Here is a 16382-nt window from a genome sequence, read left to right on the forward strand (position 1 = left end):
GACAACTCAATGTGACTGCTGCACTGAATATGTGTTGCAGCAAGGGGAGCCTTGGAAGAGGACAAGTCAGGAGACTGTTTAAATAGTTCAGGTAAGAGGCCAGGTGCAGTGAATCACGTCTGAAATCCCAGCACTTTGGGAGTCTGTGATGGGAGGATTTCTTGAGCCCAGAAGTTGAAGATCAGCCTGGGCAACAAAGTGTGACCCCCGTCTCTACAAAAGCTCAAAGAATTTAGCCAGGCATGTGGTCCTAGGTACTCAGGAGGCAGTGACAGGAGGATCACTTGATCCCAGGAGATCGAGGCTTTGGTGAGCAGTGTTGGCACCACTCCAGCCTGGGCAACAGAGTTAGACTCTCTCTCTTTCTCTTTCTGTCTCTCTCTCTCTTCATATATATGTATATATATATGATTACAAGGTTCTAAACCAAAGCAGAAACAATAGGGATAGAAAAGGGACACCGAGGCCAGGCACGGTGGCTCACGCCTGTAATCCCAGCACTTTGGGAGGCCGAGGTGGGCAGATCACGAGGTCAGGAGATCGAGACCATCCTGGCTAACACGGTGAAACCCCATCTCTACTAAAAATACAAAAAAAAAAAAAAATTAGCCAGGCGTGGTGGTGCGCACCTGTAGTCCCAGCTACTCGGAGGCTGAGGCAGGAGAATGGCGTGAACCCGGGAGGCGGAGCTTGCAGTGAGCCGAGATCGTGCCACTGCACTCCAGCCTGGGCGGACAGAGCGAGACTCTGTCTCAAAAAGAAAAAAAAAAAAAAAGGGACACCGAGCTGTGGGATAGGAGACAGGAACAGTGAGATTTGCTGCTGAATTACCAATTAATTCCCAAATCCTTTTGAGGCTATTTCCTTGATGCTGAAGTGTTTTAGCGGTAATAATGACTCAGATAATTAACACATTCTAGAGCAGATTTTGTCAATCTAAGCTATGTAGTCAAAAATGGAAAGTGGACTTTAAGGGGTATATGGAGTTCTTCCTTGCCACTGCGCATTCTGTGATTCCATGCATTCTACCACTTCCTGCTCACACTGGTACCCACCTCAACGCAACTTTCCCATTAGCACGCATGTGGATGGGCAGGTTTTTCTCTCTCTCCCTCTCTCATTCTTTCTCTTGCTCCCTACCACCCACCATGGACTATAAAGAAACAAACAACAATCAGAGAACACAGACCTCAAGCTTAACAAGGTCTTTGTTGACTGCTATTCTAGAACATTATTCTAAAATTTCCAAGGCTACAGGTCCTTCAACAATAGATAGATACACTGGTGTCTATAAATATATTATTCTCTATCAAATTCCTTCTATTCTAACAAGATTTTGGGAATTTCTCTATCTAAACATCTGGTCTAGTCAGATAACTGGTACAAGATATTCTGACAGGTAGTATTCTGAGATTTTCTGATCTTTTGAGTATAATTGGTATAACCTGAGTCACCACCACTGTAAGGAGTGCTAGGAAGTAAATGAAGCGTGTGATGAAGAATAAAAGGAAGTTGTGTCTGAGTTGGGTGGGCCTTAGAAAAATGACCTACCTAAAAGATCTATCCTCAAAAGCCATGTTCTTACAATATTCTAACACACAGTGTCCATGGGCATGAGATGTTTTTCAGGCCAAGGTTATTGTCCAAGGAGGCCCAATCTGTCATATGATTAGAACAGGGTTACAAGCAGCAGGGCTTACTAGAGGTATGAGGGAGGTGGAAGGGTCATTGTTTTAGGGAATAAAATGGCAATTTAAAATATGAACATTAGCATACATTAGCAGCCAGGAAGATGAGAGAGGGGACTCTTTTTCCCAAGGGAAAGGACTGGCATATGTTGGTCAGGGTTTCAGGGCTCCAGCTAAGTAAACTTACATCCTAGATGAAAGCTATTTGTAATCCTTGTTGGCTGCCCTGGGACACAAGATGCATGGGACATCTCAGTTTTCACTCAAGCCTTCCAGATGCCAGATTCTGGGTAGTACAGCTAACTCTGGAATCACCTATGGCTGGAGGCTTTTGACATACACCCAGTTTGGGACAGAATTAACTCAAAATGTAAGTAGGATGAAGCCTGCATGTGAAGGACACCTTGAACTCTACAACTCAAAGATCAATTTGTACAGAAGTCCAGGCTGCACTTTAGTAGAACTCAATTTGGCTTTGTTTCAACTACCTTTTCAAATAGACACATTCTGATTCTGGGGTTAGCAATAAAATAGCCCAATTTCATTTTCTTTGTTGTCACTCATGACACATATAAATGTGTATTATTCAATACAGAGAATAGGTTGTGCCACAGATGTGAAACCCACATCAGAAATATTTGACTCCTTGGCTGAGTTTTCCACCTATTCTTGAGACTTGACCTTATTCATAGGATCTTTTTAGGAGATACAGGTGTATAGAAGGAATGAAATATAGTCAAAGTCAAGCAAATACTTTTTTTTTTTTTTCCAGACAAAGTCTCGCTCTTGTTCCCCAAGCTGGAGTGCAATGGCGCAATCTCAGCTCGCTGCAACCTCTGCCTCCCAGGTTCAAGTAATTCTCCTGCCTCAGCCTCCTGAGTATCTGGGATTACAGGCGCCCACCACCACCCCCGGCTGATTTTCGAATTTTAAGTAGAGACGGGGTTTCACCATATTGGCCAGGCTAGTCTCATACTCCTGACCTCAGATGATCCGCCTGCCTCGGCCTTCAAAAGTGCTGGGATTACAGGCGTGAGCCACCGCGCCCGGCCAAGCAGAGACTTTTTATAAGCCCCATAATGGTTTCAAGTTAAATAGTAACCTGTAAAATAGATGATCTCTATGGCCTTATGTGTTTTTATTGAGGTGTGTACACTTAAGTGTAAAGTGCAACGAATTTTTATAAATGTAAATATCCTTATATCTACCACCCAGGTCATGACATACATGTTTTTATCACCCCAGACGTTTTCCTCATGCCCCTTCCAAATCAAGTTTCCTTCAGAAGTAACCACTATTTTGATTTCTATCACTAAACATGTAGTCTACAGATAAGAACAATTTTCCTCTAGTCCAGGATATAATTCAGGATCATGAATTGCATTTAGTTATGTTTTTAATCGCCTTCAATCGAGAATAGTTCCCTAATCTTGTCTTTCATGATGTTATTTCAAAGAATACATGCCAGTTTTTTGGTTTTTTTTTTTTTTTTTTTTTGTATCAAAGCAGAATATCCCTCACTTTGAATTTTTCTGGTCTTTCCTTAAGATTAGATGGAGGTGATGCATTTTTAGCATCCCATACATGGGATGCTTCCCATACATGGAATCACAGTATGCAATCTTCTGTGTGTAGCTCCTTTCTCTGTCAAGGCAATGTCTTTGTGTTTAACTGGTGCTTCTGTGTATATCAGTAATTTGTGCATTTTATTCAACTTTTAAGTGATGATTTTACAACGTATTTATTGTTTTTTGTTTTAATGAACATTTAAATTTTTGGATAATATGAAAAAAGCTACTACAAAATGTTTGTACGTGTCTTTTGGTGGATGTATACACTCATTTATCTTGGGTATATACCTAGAAATAGCGTTGTTAGGTAAAAGGAGAAGTATTTTCCAATGCAACAGATGAATTTACTCTCCCACTAGCAATATATGAAAAATTCAGTGCTTGACAGCATCTCTAACACTTGGTATTGACAGTCTCTTGTATTTAGCCATCTCTTGGGTGTGCAGGGATATCTAATTGTAGTTTCAATTTTATTTTCCTGATGACAAATGAGTTCTGGTCATCTAGATAGTGAATTTTTGAAGCACTTGTTCAAATTATTTTTAATATTTAAAAATTGGGATGTTATTTTGTTATTTATTTACAGATGTTCTTTATATATTCTGGATATAAGTATTGTCTCATATACATATATTGTGACTATTTTATCCTTGTCAAGATATTGGGTATTCACTTAGTGTTGTATTTTGATGAATAGTTTTTAATGTAAAAGATCATATTTGTCATTTTTAAAATTTTGTGATTAATGCTTTTGGGGGTCCTATTTAAGAAATTGTTTCTTTCTAATAGAGAACTTAATTAGGACACATTTTCTGATGAGGTTAAAATTCTATTTAATATAGATGAAGCTCCTAAATGTGAAATAAGCACAATTTACAGGAAAAGTGCAAGAATAGTACAAAAATCTCCTATAATAGTTACCCAGGTTCTATTTGTTAACATTCTATCACATTTATGCTCTCTCTTCTCTTCTTTCCTCCACTCTCCCCTCTCCCTTCTCACTTTCCTCTCTCTCCTTCTTTTTTGTGTGTACTTCAATGCATACTTCAATGTGTATTTCATGTACACTCTTCTACATAATCACAGTAAAACTATCTAAATCAATAATTTGATGCAATTTTACCCATAACCAGGTCCCATCCAAATTTTAGAAATTGCTCCAATAATTCCCTTTAACCAAACACACACACAAACAAACAAATAAGAACAATTTTCCTCTAGTCCAGGATATAATTCAGGATCATGAATTGCATTTAGTTATGTTTTTAATCTCTTTCAGTCGGGAATAGTTCCCTAGTCTTGTCTTTCGTGATGTTATTTCAAAGAATACACGCCAGTTTTTTTCTTTCTTTTTTATCAAAGCAGAATATCCCTTACTTTGAATTTTTCTGATCTTTCCTTAAGATTAGATGGAGGTGATGCATTTTTAGCAATAATACCACAGGAACAGTGTTGTCTCCTTCTATGTGTATCATGTCAGGAGGCAAATGATGTTGATTTGTACTGCTGCTGTGGCTGTCAAATTTGATCACATAATTAAGGTAGGATCTGACTGGTGTTTCCACTGTAATGCCCTGACCTTACTGCAGAGGCACAATGAACTCCCACTCCAAATTTGTTCATACATCAAGACTAATGGTACTGCACACAGATCAAGAGAGTACAAAATGGTTTATTTCATATAAAATTGAGGTCTCTGGAACAAGCGGGGTAGGCCTCTCTAGCATGCATCATCTCACACACTGTCAAGAAATAGCTGTTGATCCTCTCAGTTTCCAGAACATTAAAATCAGCTCAATGTCTTTTAGGTCTTTTGGTGTCCTGGAGACAACATACTTCTCACTTACAAGTTGTACTTAAATCCATTTATGCTGTTATTTGCAAATCGGCCCACTTTGGGTGGGGACTCATCCAACAATAAGGCTCTAGAACCTGTTCAAATTGCAGTTCACAAGGCACTCTTGTTAGTGATAGTGGCAGGTGAGGGCGGGTGCCCGGCGAAACCCCACCTTCTAGCCAAAAATCCCAAAGCCTGTGGCCCAAAGTGAGAACTTCTATTCCTGTTTGCCTGCTCTCTCCCGATTGGTTCTTTCTGAATAATGTCTTTTTACCAATCAAATGTTGCCTTTTCCAAAACTACCTATGGCCCACCTCCCGCCCCCCAATCCTGTGCCTATAAAGACCCCAGACTAAGTTAGTAGAAGGGGAAGTGGCTTGACTGCAGAGAGGTGACTTGACTTCAGAGGGATGGCTGGACTTCGGTGAAGATGGCTTAACTTTGGAGAAGAGCCAGCCAGAGACGGCCAGACTTGAGGGAAGATTATCTGCTTGTCTCATCTCCTCTCCAGCTCCCCTCTCCGCTGAAAGCCACTTCCATTGCTAAATACAATTATCTGCCTCCAGCATCCTTCAAGTGTCCATGTGATCTAATTATTCTTAAACACTGCCCAAGAGCTTGGGATCCACTGAGTGGGGGTACCCAAAAAAGGCTGTCACATGGCCCTTGCCCTAGCTGGTGGAGGGTGGCTGCCCCACACGATGAACTAAGGGACCCAATGAGCTGATAACACACTGCTGCCCACAAATGGTGGAGCTAAGAGAGCGTGGTAACATGCCCTCTGGGGCTTCAGGAGTCACAGGCATCCCCACCTGGGTACCGCTGAGGGGCCTGCATGGAGCCTGCTCTTGCCAGCACCCAAAGCAGCTGGTCAGATCCTGTACTCATTTGCCCATCCCTGGTCTGGCTGTGGAGCGCGGGGCCTACTCTTGCCGGCACCCAAAGCAGCTGGCCAGATCTCACCCTCGCTCACTCACATGCTGCTTCCTGCAAGAGGCTGAGCACAGTGGACCGAATGAACAGGGCACCCCCATCGCAAGTCCGATGAAGGGGTCAAGAAAAACTCCTACATCATGAGTGCTCCCAGAGACTCCTCTTTGGGTCGTCCCTGACAACCATAAGTTGCCTAAGGACCTCAAGTGCCAAAAAGCTGCCATCGTCAGTCCCAGGCTTTATGCCCTTAGAGAGCCGATTGCTGGTCACGTCGTGAGCTCTCCCTGAAATAAAGGCTCTCACAGGCCCTGAATTAATAATTCTCGGTTTCCTAGCTGCCTATTATGTCTCAGATCATGCAAGCAGCAACCTGCAAGCTCGGCATGGCTACAAAGGTGTCCTTGTTATAGGATGAAGCCAGACTGGCTTTCTGGTATGTCCCAGCTGCGGGAAGGAGTGGCCTTCCTTCTTCTCAGTCTTTTGTCAGACACCATGTGTCTAGTAAGGTCACCCCTTTCTCAGGCCTCATTGCTTCCTGGGGAGTCCCTGGGTATGAATTGAATGAACAGCAATGGGAATTTGTGCACTTCACAGATAGTGTTACCACTGTCACGTGTCAGGGAGCTCAGTGGAAATTGCCACTTTTTATCCCTTAAACAGGACATCCTTGATAAAAGACAGGCCGCAAGGGCCAGTACACTTGGCCAAACTTCAGGCAGTTATTTTAGCACAGGATGCTTGGGCCAGTAATTGAAGCCGTCTACACATTTCGTATAGACTCTTGGGCCATTGTCCAAGGACTGGCACCTGTGGAATAGAGAATTCTAGGGATCTTTTGCCCCAAGGATACAAAACCAAGGTCATATATATTTGTAAACATACTAAATCCATCACGTGAAGCCTCATCAAATGCTTCTTATCCCCTCAAGTTCCAAACATCATTGATGGTAACCTAGGCACTCATTTCATATCTCACAATTCATAATAACAAGCTCTTGAAGCTCTTGAACAAGGGCATTTGATGGAATTTTCACCTCCATTATTAGCCTCAGGCTGCAGGCCTCGCATGATGCCGTAATGGCTTACTTAAAGAAGTTCAAATTCAACAAACATGGTACTTTTTAGTCATCATTCAAACATCAGGGGTGAACTGTCATGAAGAGCCTGATTTCATTTTTTGATGACAGAATGCTGTCATCTTTCAAGCTTGTGTCTCCTTTTTCCTATTCTGCCCTACATCTGAGCATGGTGATAAGTGAACAGGATGCTCCTTCCTTTAGTGCCAGCAGAATATTTAAACCCCACAAGCCCGTGGTAGAAAGATGCAGCCCAAGCCCATCGCCTAACTACAACAAACACTCTGGCTCAGTCTACTTTTCTTGCTCTCTCAAGCCGCTTTTGAACCAGAATTGGGGTGTCTTCCCTATTTGCTCCCCTAAAGTCTCATTATGTGAGTAATAAACCTTTTCATACCACTTGGTATGGAGGTGTGTCATCATCAGTCTTGACATCTAAACCAAATTTCGGGTGGGGCTTCATCCTGAAGAGTAGCCAGAATGCGAACAGTACATACTATTTTCTCCTTGTAATTATACATATTTTATGGGGGTAATGCTTTGAGATGGTATAATTATCCTGTTCTTTGCCAAACATTTACTTATAGGTTTAGCATCCATTTAGGATTCTTGTGTGAATCAGTTATTAATATGATGAATATAAATAATGTTATTCTAATTTCATCATTTATTTTACATTTATTAGTTGACATTTGACTGTGAGAAAGAGTTTTTCTCTGTTAGTTTATGTATGTATTTACTTATTTATTTCAGTATAAACTTATGGATTTATATTATACTAAACAAGTTACAATCTATTTTTATCTTTATTTTAATACTTCAATTATCTCATAATTAGTCAGTGGAATGCCTTTCAAGCTGACCCTGTGTCCTTTTGACAAACCCTTATCATTTTGTATGTATGATTTTCCCTTTAGTGTAATAAAATATTCTACTTCTGCACTGTTTATACTGCATCCCTCTAAATCAGCCATTTTTCCATGGAATATTAGTAAAGAATGACATTTAGAAGTCAAGATTCGGGTTCTTGACATGCTCATTGCTACTGAGATCCCATTGCTTATTGACATTTTCAGCAGACACACTAAGAAATAAATACATTTACACACATACACATACACACACAAGCACACACATGCCTATGTCCATACACACAAGTATATGAATATTTATATATGATTATATCTATTATGTACACACCCATATATATTTAGATATATCTCCATAACTATTAATCTATATTTTTCATTGAAGTTAGAAATATTGATGCAATCCTAAGATTATAAAAATACATAGATATTATGTATGTATATTACATACATATACATTTAAATCATCAGTATGTGTGTATAATTTATACAGCATGAGTTTCCACCAACACCTCCAATTCCAATCTAAAAAACACAAGAATTATCCTAGTCAAGTTGTTTGAACTTCCTTCTGTAGTGAAGAACATAGCTTCCATTATCTTTGCTTATATGCTCATTCCCTCTTTAGGTAGTCAGTATATTGACCCCACTGGCTGCCTCTTCAGTCAGACTCACAAGTCTTGGTCACTGTCCTTGGTCCCATTTGCCTCCTTGACCACAATTCTATATACCTCTCCATCCCCAGCCTCCCCTCCACCCCCAGCTGCCATGTGGCCCTGGCTTAGCCAAGATTGGTGACCACCGCTGCTTCACGGAAAGGTCTGGGTGGGAGCCAATACTTAATTCTTAAAGAAAACCGAAAGGAACAGCAGACAGAGCAGGAGAGAAAAAGAAGTATCAGCAGAAGTATTTTTGATTCAGTGTTGGGCTTAGATGTTTTTCTAAATTGTTAGAGCTTAATTGTGTTCTTTCATCAATACACTCTAAACTAAAATAATTTAAGATTGGCTAAATAATAGACTTTAATAAGTGTTGGGTGTTAATCATTGCTTTAAGTTTGAGATAGAGAAAATGGAAAATCTGGTAAAAAACAATGTGCTCAGCATGAGTAAAAGAAGGAGGGAGTAAAAGAAGGAGGAAGTAAAATTTAGTGACCATCTACTCAAGACTAACCACCTTTCATAAAGTTTTTAGTTATTATCAGTCTCAATACTAATACATTCAGGTAACTATCATTATTCCCATTTTAGTGATGAGCAAGTTAACTTCAATGAACATGCCTTTCATACAACAAAGCAAATTTATTACTTTGGCTGATTTGAACCTAGATTTATCTGACTCCAAAAGTTTGCTTTTTCCCCTCTATTTCTACCATTCTTACTCTAAAGGACTGCATGTCTAACTGATAAGTAAATACGAGAGTTGGAGTATTAATAATGTTGCCTTGATTAAAGATTAGCAGGGCCTCAATGTCTAGAGAAGGTTGGAAAATCAGAAGTCGTGAAGACAGAAAAGATGTGTTGAGTTTTGAAGTGTGTCAGAGGTATTTGGAGTCACCTTTGAAAAAAGATCAGGGACTACTACATTTCCTGGCATGTGGGGAAAGAGGAGTTATTTCTAGCTATGTTCAGCCAGAGGCAAAATCTTTGCCTTGGAGATAAGGATTTTTTTTTTCATAACTGCATATTTCTTATAATAGGCTAGATTTTAATACTGGAGCAATTTCTAATAGCTAAGCAAGGATTGCTTATTCCAAGCTGGCTGGTTGTGATACCTGTGGTGTCTTTCCCATTAAATTTCCCATTTAATGTATTTTTAAGGTATTTTGCATGTAACCCAGATGTTCTGTTCTCAAAATCAATCCACAAAATAAGAATACATTTCATATTTAATAGCAAAATTGTGATAACTTGAGAACTGCTGGCCTAATGGTTACCAATTAGCCTTCTTAATCTCTCTGAGCGTTCTCTGGGGTGCTAACTCATGTGTGAAGGAAGGGGCCCCACATTTTTCCACTGAGGATGAATTTTCATCTCGTCACTGTCAAATAAAATATCCAGACTTAGTAAAGAGATACTTTATTCAAAAGAATATTAGAAGAAGGAGAAAGGGACTAACAAAATAAGGAGAACTCTCTGACCATGTGATCATGTGATTACTTAGGGAACAAGCATTTTAGCCAAATATTTATGAAACGATGGGAATTTGGAGTGCCTGTGTCTTACCATATGTAAATAAGATGGGCATCTGTGAATCATCTGAGTCATATGGGGAAGAGTGTTTCTTTTCCAGAACACAAAAGATTAGGTGGAGTACTTCTTAGCCATCCGTGTTTTACAGCAATTGCCCTCAACCTTTTTGACACCAGGAAGCGGTTTTGTGGAAGACAGTTTTTCCATGGACATGGCAGGTGGGTGTGTGATGGTTTTCAGGGTGAAACTGTTCCACTTCAGATCATCATCAGGCATTAGTTCGATTCTCATATGGAGCACCTAGTGCAGTTCATGGTAGGGTTTGCACTATGAGAATCTAATGCCACTGCCCATCTGATCTGACAGGAGGCTGAGCTCAGGTGGTAATGCTCGCTTGAGCACTGCTCACCTTCTGCTGTGCGGACCAGTTCCTAACAGGCCACAGACTGGTACCAGTCCATGGCCTGGGGGTTGGGGACCCCTGTTTTACAGGATCCCAGGGCTCAGGAAAATTTCAACACTGTCACTATGTTTGGACTGCTGCTTGATCACTGTGTTGCTGGGTACACTTGGCTCCTGTGGTGTTGCTGCTCTGCCACTGCTCTAGGCCTCAGAGGCTGACTCTCCTAGCCACACACTTTCTCAAGTGTGGAAGAGAAATTTCCATAGATTCAAAGTGCACAGCTGAGGTCAGGCTTTGAATTTCAGTAAGAAGTATATTGAAAGTTTGGAGAAAAAGGACAGTAAATCACAGAGAACAACTCAAAACAGTCACATCTGGTCATCATAATTTTAAGTCCAAGTTTAAAGCCAGACTACACTCTAGTTAAAGGTGCAAAATGTGAGTCTTCATTTCCTGTCCCAACATCAGCCTTTTCACAAGATGATACAATTGAATTGTCCTCTTACTTAAGATAAAAATCCAGTCTTAGAGAGTAATCTTGCCTTTGGACAGGCACCAAGAGAAGCTATTAATATAATCAACCTAACAATGCCACATGTGAAGTATCTCACGTCCAGTCAATATTGAGCCTTGTGTTGTTTTGTTCACAGCACCTTTTCTAGGACAAGACAAACATTATGGTGTAACAGCCTTCACCTTACTAAAGTAATTTCCATCTCAGTGTACTACTACTGATAGCATCTACCCAGAAAAGAACATACAAAACCCACTAAGAATAAGAAATTATTTAAAGACACCATAGTCTAAACCCAGACAAAATAACATTCATTTTCACAGAGACAATAAAAACATATTTCCTAGAATATTCTGCCTTCACCTGGTGTCTCCCAGCTGGGTCAGTTCTGTTTATCTTTCCAGACTCAGGTTAAATATTCTTTCCTCACTTAAACCTCCCCTAACTCCACATTTATTGGTCCTCTTCTTACAGATCCTCATAGTACTTTTCACTGACTCATTGTCCTTAACACATTTATCATCATTAACTATTTGTGTGATTGTTGCTTAATTTTTTCTGTCTCCTGAAGTAACTGGTGAACACCATTAGGAGTAGGTCAGACTTTTTAACACTCTAACTCTCCTGACATAGAGAAGAGGTTCCATAAATACTTGAGTGAAAATTTGTAGAGAAAATCTTTGATAAAAGATACATCTCATTTATACAGAGGAGAAACGAGACATTCTGGGTCTAAGACATCAGTGTTCATATGGAAGATGACCTCTTGCTTCCTAAAAATAGCAAGTAAGACCTAACTTATATTTGCATAAATATATGGCATGGTTCTGTGTTTTCTGTTTTTCCCCAAAACAAGGTCACTACCTGCCTTAAAGGTAAATTAAAGTCTCCACTCTTGAGTAGTTGAGAAAATATGCAGGAATCTACAAAGTGGCAGTTTTTCAGCTTCTATACCCAACACGATATTTAAAGTAATAGCTTATTTTCAGCCATGTTTTGAGGTTATGTATGTTATTTTCAGAACTAATGATGTATAGTGTAATGTAGTGTAATTTGATCTCTTCAAATGATAATACCTATATTTATACTGTGATTTACCATTTTCAAAGCAATTTTACATTGGCTCATTTAATCTTCATGAGTACTTTTTGAGGGAAAATAATAAAAAGAAAACCTTTTACACCCATTTTAGAAATGAAGAAACTGCAAACCATATCCATTATCTAAGTAACCCACGACCACACAGCTAAGAGCAGCACTGGGACTCCAGCCCAGTTCTCCTGACTTTAACTCCGCCGTACTCTCCATGATTCTCTGGCTGCTGAGTCAACAGCAAGGCGACTTGGCCTATTTCTGTCTTAGTTTGAAATAGATTGTGTGTCTTTGGCCTCCTTTTCAAAATGAGAGCCATCAGTTGGGTTTATCTCAAAGTGAATTTTGTTCTTTGGCACTGGACCTTCTTTTCTAAAGGATAGTCAGATTTGGAAAGGAGCTCAGTCCAATGCAACACCCCCACCATGTGGCTGTCCAGCCTAAACTTGAATATTTGAAATGATGGAGAACTCACTCCTTTATACATGCCCTTGTGTATAAATGTTGGCTTGAGATTTATGACAAGTCATGAGATAAATACTACAATTATTTTTACTTTATAAAAAAGGGAAACTGAGGCACACTGAATTTAAAGAATTTACCTAAGATTACAACCCTAATAAATTATAGACTGAGGATTTGGTCCCTGTCAAGCTAACTCTAAAGCCTTCTTGCTAAATGGCCATAGTATGCTGCCTGCCTATCTAGGTAGTGTATCTCAATCGTTGCAAATGAGTTAAAGCCTTGTAAGTATTCTGATGCCAATTTGAACGCACATAGACGTGTATCCAAATAGATGGGGATTAAGGAAAGGGACACATTATTTAGAGATTTTAGTTTTGGCTTTATTACACAACTTGGCTGTGGCAGTGCAGGATTCATCACATCCAAAGGAAATGTGTTGACAAAATGCTTCCTTCTTTAAATGCTCCAAACGATTCCATGGTGGTTCTGGAAATTATCCCTTTTGGTATAAGACAATAATTAAAATCAAGAGTGGAGATCTAGTTTCATCCCAAACTATATTTAAATTCAGAGGCAAGCCCTCCAGCCCTGTCTTCAATGTATTTATCTTTAAACCTGAACGTGAAGTCCAGAGTACACAAATAATATCTTTTAACTTCTCAATATCTGATTCAGCTTGGCTCATGACCCACCCTTTTTTTTTCTTTTTTTCTGGTGCAGAAAACTAAATCTTGCAAGTTAAGTTAAATTTTCATTTTTATGCAAAATCTAATCTCGTTTAGGTAACTACTTCATCAAACCCATTTCTCCCAGTTTCTCCCCCTTCCTTCTTTTTTCCTGTGGCATTATCAGGGTTTAGAAGCTCTTGGCCTCGAGTGGGGACAAGGTAGGATGGGAGATGAGCATGTAGTGCCAGCCCATTGTATATTTTTGCAGACCATCACTGAGCTGTGTCTCATCCTCCCAGGTCTTGATCATCAGCCCTGTTCCTGAGAGAGCTATACTGTCTGCTGGCCTGATTCAGCATGGTCTCCAGTTGTAACATATTCTGTCTCCTTCCTATTCCAACTTGGAGGGCTCTTATCTGCTTGCACCTCAGACACTTTCGGATGCTCCCCTCTGACAGTTGGCACTGCTAGAGACTCAAAGATAGTTTCTTCAGGTCTTCCTGTAGCTGTTGCTGCTCTACCCAGTAGCTAATTGGTTTGTGATATCTGCAGGCCATAGCCCAAGGAGAGAGAAACTTTCTCAGCTTTGAGATCCTCTAAACTTATTTAAGGTTTTCTACCCCCCTTCACTCCCAATGTTTTGAGCCCCAAAATGGAACATAAAGTATGTCTCCCCCACCAACCCCCATACAGTGAGACACACTTACATCTCATTCCCAAGCTATACCCATCACCCATGTTTAATGCAGAACTTTTTCTTATCACTTCCATACATGGTTGTTATACAACTCTTAGGTCAGCAATTTTCCCTTCCCACTCCATGACTGGTAGCTGAACTCTGTATTCTCACTACTAGAGTTCTTTTTTTTTTTTTTTTTTTTTTGAGATGGAATCTCGCTTTGTTGCCCAGGCTGGAGTGCAGTGGCCCCATCTCAGCCACTCAGCTCACCACAAGCCCTGCCTCCCAGGTTCACGCCATTCTCCTGCCTCAGCCTCCTGAGTAGCTGGGACTACAGGCGCCCGCCACCACACCCAACTAATTTTTTGTATTTTTGGTAGAGACAGGGTTTCACCATGTTAGCAAGGATGGTCTTGATCTCCTGACCTCGTGATCTGCCCGCCTCGGCCTCCCAAAGTGCTGAGATTGTAGGAGTGAGCCACCGTGCCCGGCCTAGAGTTCTTAAAGAGCTAAAAACAACAGTGACCATGACAAAAGTCTCTTTAAATGTTCAAAGTTGTTAAAATAGGATACTGAATGAGGCTTTTTCTATTGTCTTGGAATTTTGGCTGAAACCCCAAACCTGAGAACAAAAAGGACCCTGAAATTTTAAATAGAGAACCAAGTTGCTGCCAGTTACCTCTTCCAGTGCTTACCGAGAGGTTGCCAAACCCATCTTACAATCCCTATCCTTCCCTCCTCAAACAACCTATACAAATAGGAGCCCAGGAATTCCAAGGAAATTGGTTAAAGGACAAGAAAAATTGTCAGTAGTAATCATACTTGAGGCTTTCCTATTTTCCTTGTTTGGGGATATGGAAGGGATTCTCCAAAAGAATCACTTAGAGAGATCTAGGGTATCAGCAGGAAAGCGACTGGTCTCACCCTCTCCAGGTGGATGTTGCTGAGTGGCAAAACTTATAAGTCACTGCAGTGCAGCACATCAGAGTATAGTACTATGAAGTGATTCTTAGGAGAATTTATTACAGGTGACCTGGTAACCATAGAAATGGGTGTGTGTTTCTAGCTCAGCAGCAGTAGGTGGCTGGAGCAACTCTGTTGGGAGAGCAATGAAAGAGGCAGTCAAGGGCAGACTACCTTTGCTGTTTGGTACAGCAAGATGTTTGAGAGTGGCCCAAATGGATGCTGTGGAAAGCAGCTAGAATCAAGCCATCTTTTAGATATCCAGTAAAGTGTGCTTTGGGGCAAAGGGAAGCCAGCAGTCTGTGGAATGTGTTCCCATGGACAGAAATGGAGGTGAGAGGAATTGACTAAAGGTCCAGGTGTCAATGTCAGGAATCTGCAGTGTGAGGTTGTTACAAGGATTCTGGAAAACCAAGATGCTTGATCTGGAAAGAACAAGCATGTAGACATCTGCTGCACCGAGAACATCACTGGATAGTCAGCACTAGCCTTAAGAGACCGTGAGAGCAGGACCTGAGAAATGAAAAAGTTTTTTTTTTTTTTTTTCCTTTTTCTGTATTCATACCCCTCTTTTGAGAAGAGCCTAAAGAGGTAGATGGAAAAGGTTTTCAATTTAAGCCCCTCAACTGAGTTTGTGATGGGGCAGAGTATGAAACTTTCATTGGGATGAGGGAAATAATTTTTGATTTACTTTCAGATGAATAGTTTTAGTGCCTGAAAATAGCCTTAATTACTAAAATAGGGTTTGCTTTTAAAATCAAGGGTGAATAGCACGTCATGGTTCAGCTTGAATTGTCATGCAAGAGTAGTAGGGAATATATCTGGGAAACAATAAAACTCATTTCCATAGACTGAGCAACAGTGGGTTACTGCCTCTGTGCCGTAAACTTCTAAGAACCAATTTATGAAGTCATTGTTAAGGATTAACTTGCAGTTACCACTGGAGTCATTTATGACTTCTCTTTTTTAGGGCTTTAAGTCTCAGCTTTACAAATAATTGAATGGTGGAATGATGACAAGAAAAATTAACAAGGAATATATATCTCAGTTAATATTTAAAATTATTGTTCTTTACATAAGAATTGTCTAAATGTGATCCCCAAATTACTATTTTTTAAAATTCTAGCATTTTATTCCTGCCAGCATTGCACAGTGTAGTACAGAGTTAGGGGTTGAGAAAAGCATTTTTCTGGGGATATTTTTATCATGGTCTTTGGAGATATCCTATTAACTTTTTTTGTTCTTATTCAACTAGAAAATTGTTACCAGATTAGTTCACCTTGTGCAGAGTTTGTAGAGAGCCAGACTTAAGCTCACTGCCTCTTCAGATCACTACCATAAACTTTTAAGATTTATCATTTACTCCTTAGATAATTGCAACAGTAAACTAAGAAGTCTCCTCATCCCTCTTCCAGATTTGTTCCTTCTGAAA

The 16382-nt window shown here is 40.2% G+C and overlaps 1 protein-coding gene and 1 long non-coding RNA gene across 3 annotated transcripts in view; one reads left to right on the plus strand and one right to left on the minus strand.

Annotated features, from left to right (window-relative positions):
• LRATD1 (LRAT domain containing 1) overlaps positions 1–16382 on the minus strand; it is a 912369-nt gene that overhangs the window by 194563 nt on the left and 701424 nt on the right. The window lies entirely within an intron of this gene.
• Positions 1–16382, plus strand: part of LOC126933861 (uncharacterized) — a 46790-nt gene that overhangs the window by 14116 nt on the left and 16292 nt on the right. Inside the window, exon 3 of one of the 2 annotated variants that reach the window (XR_007718751.1) lies at positions 2461–2759. The exons of the other annotated variant lie outside the window; for it this stretch is intronic. This is a non-coding gene — a long non-coding RNA (uncharacterized LOC126933861). Of the gene's footprint in view, positions 1–2460; positions 2760–16382 lie in introns of those variants that run through there. 2 annotated transcript variants of the gene reach the window in all.

This window comes from Macaca thibetana, chromosome 13, assembly GCF_024542745.1.
Source record: "Macaca thibetana thibetana isolate TM-01 chromosome 13, ASM2454274v1, whole genome shotgun sequence".
In the NCBI taxonomy this organism is placed as follows: Eukaryota; Metazoa; Chordata; class Mammalia; order Primates; family Cercopithecidae; genus Macaca; species Macaca thibetana.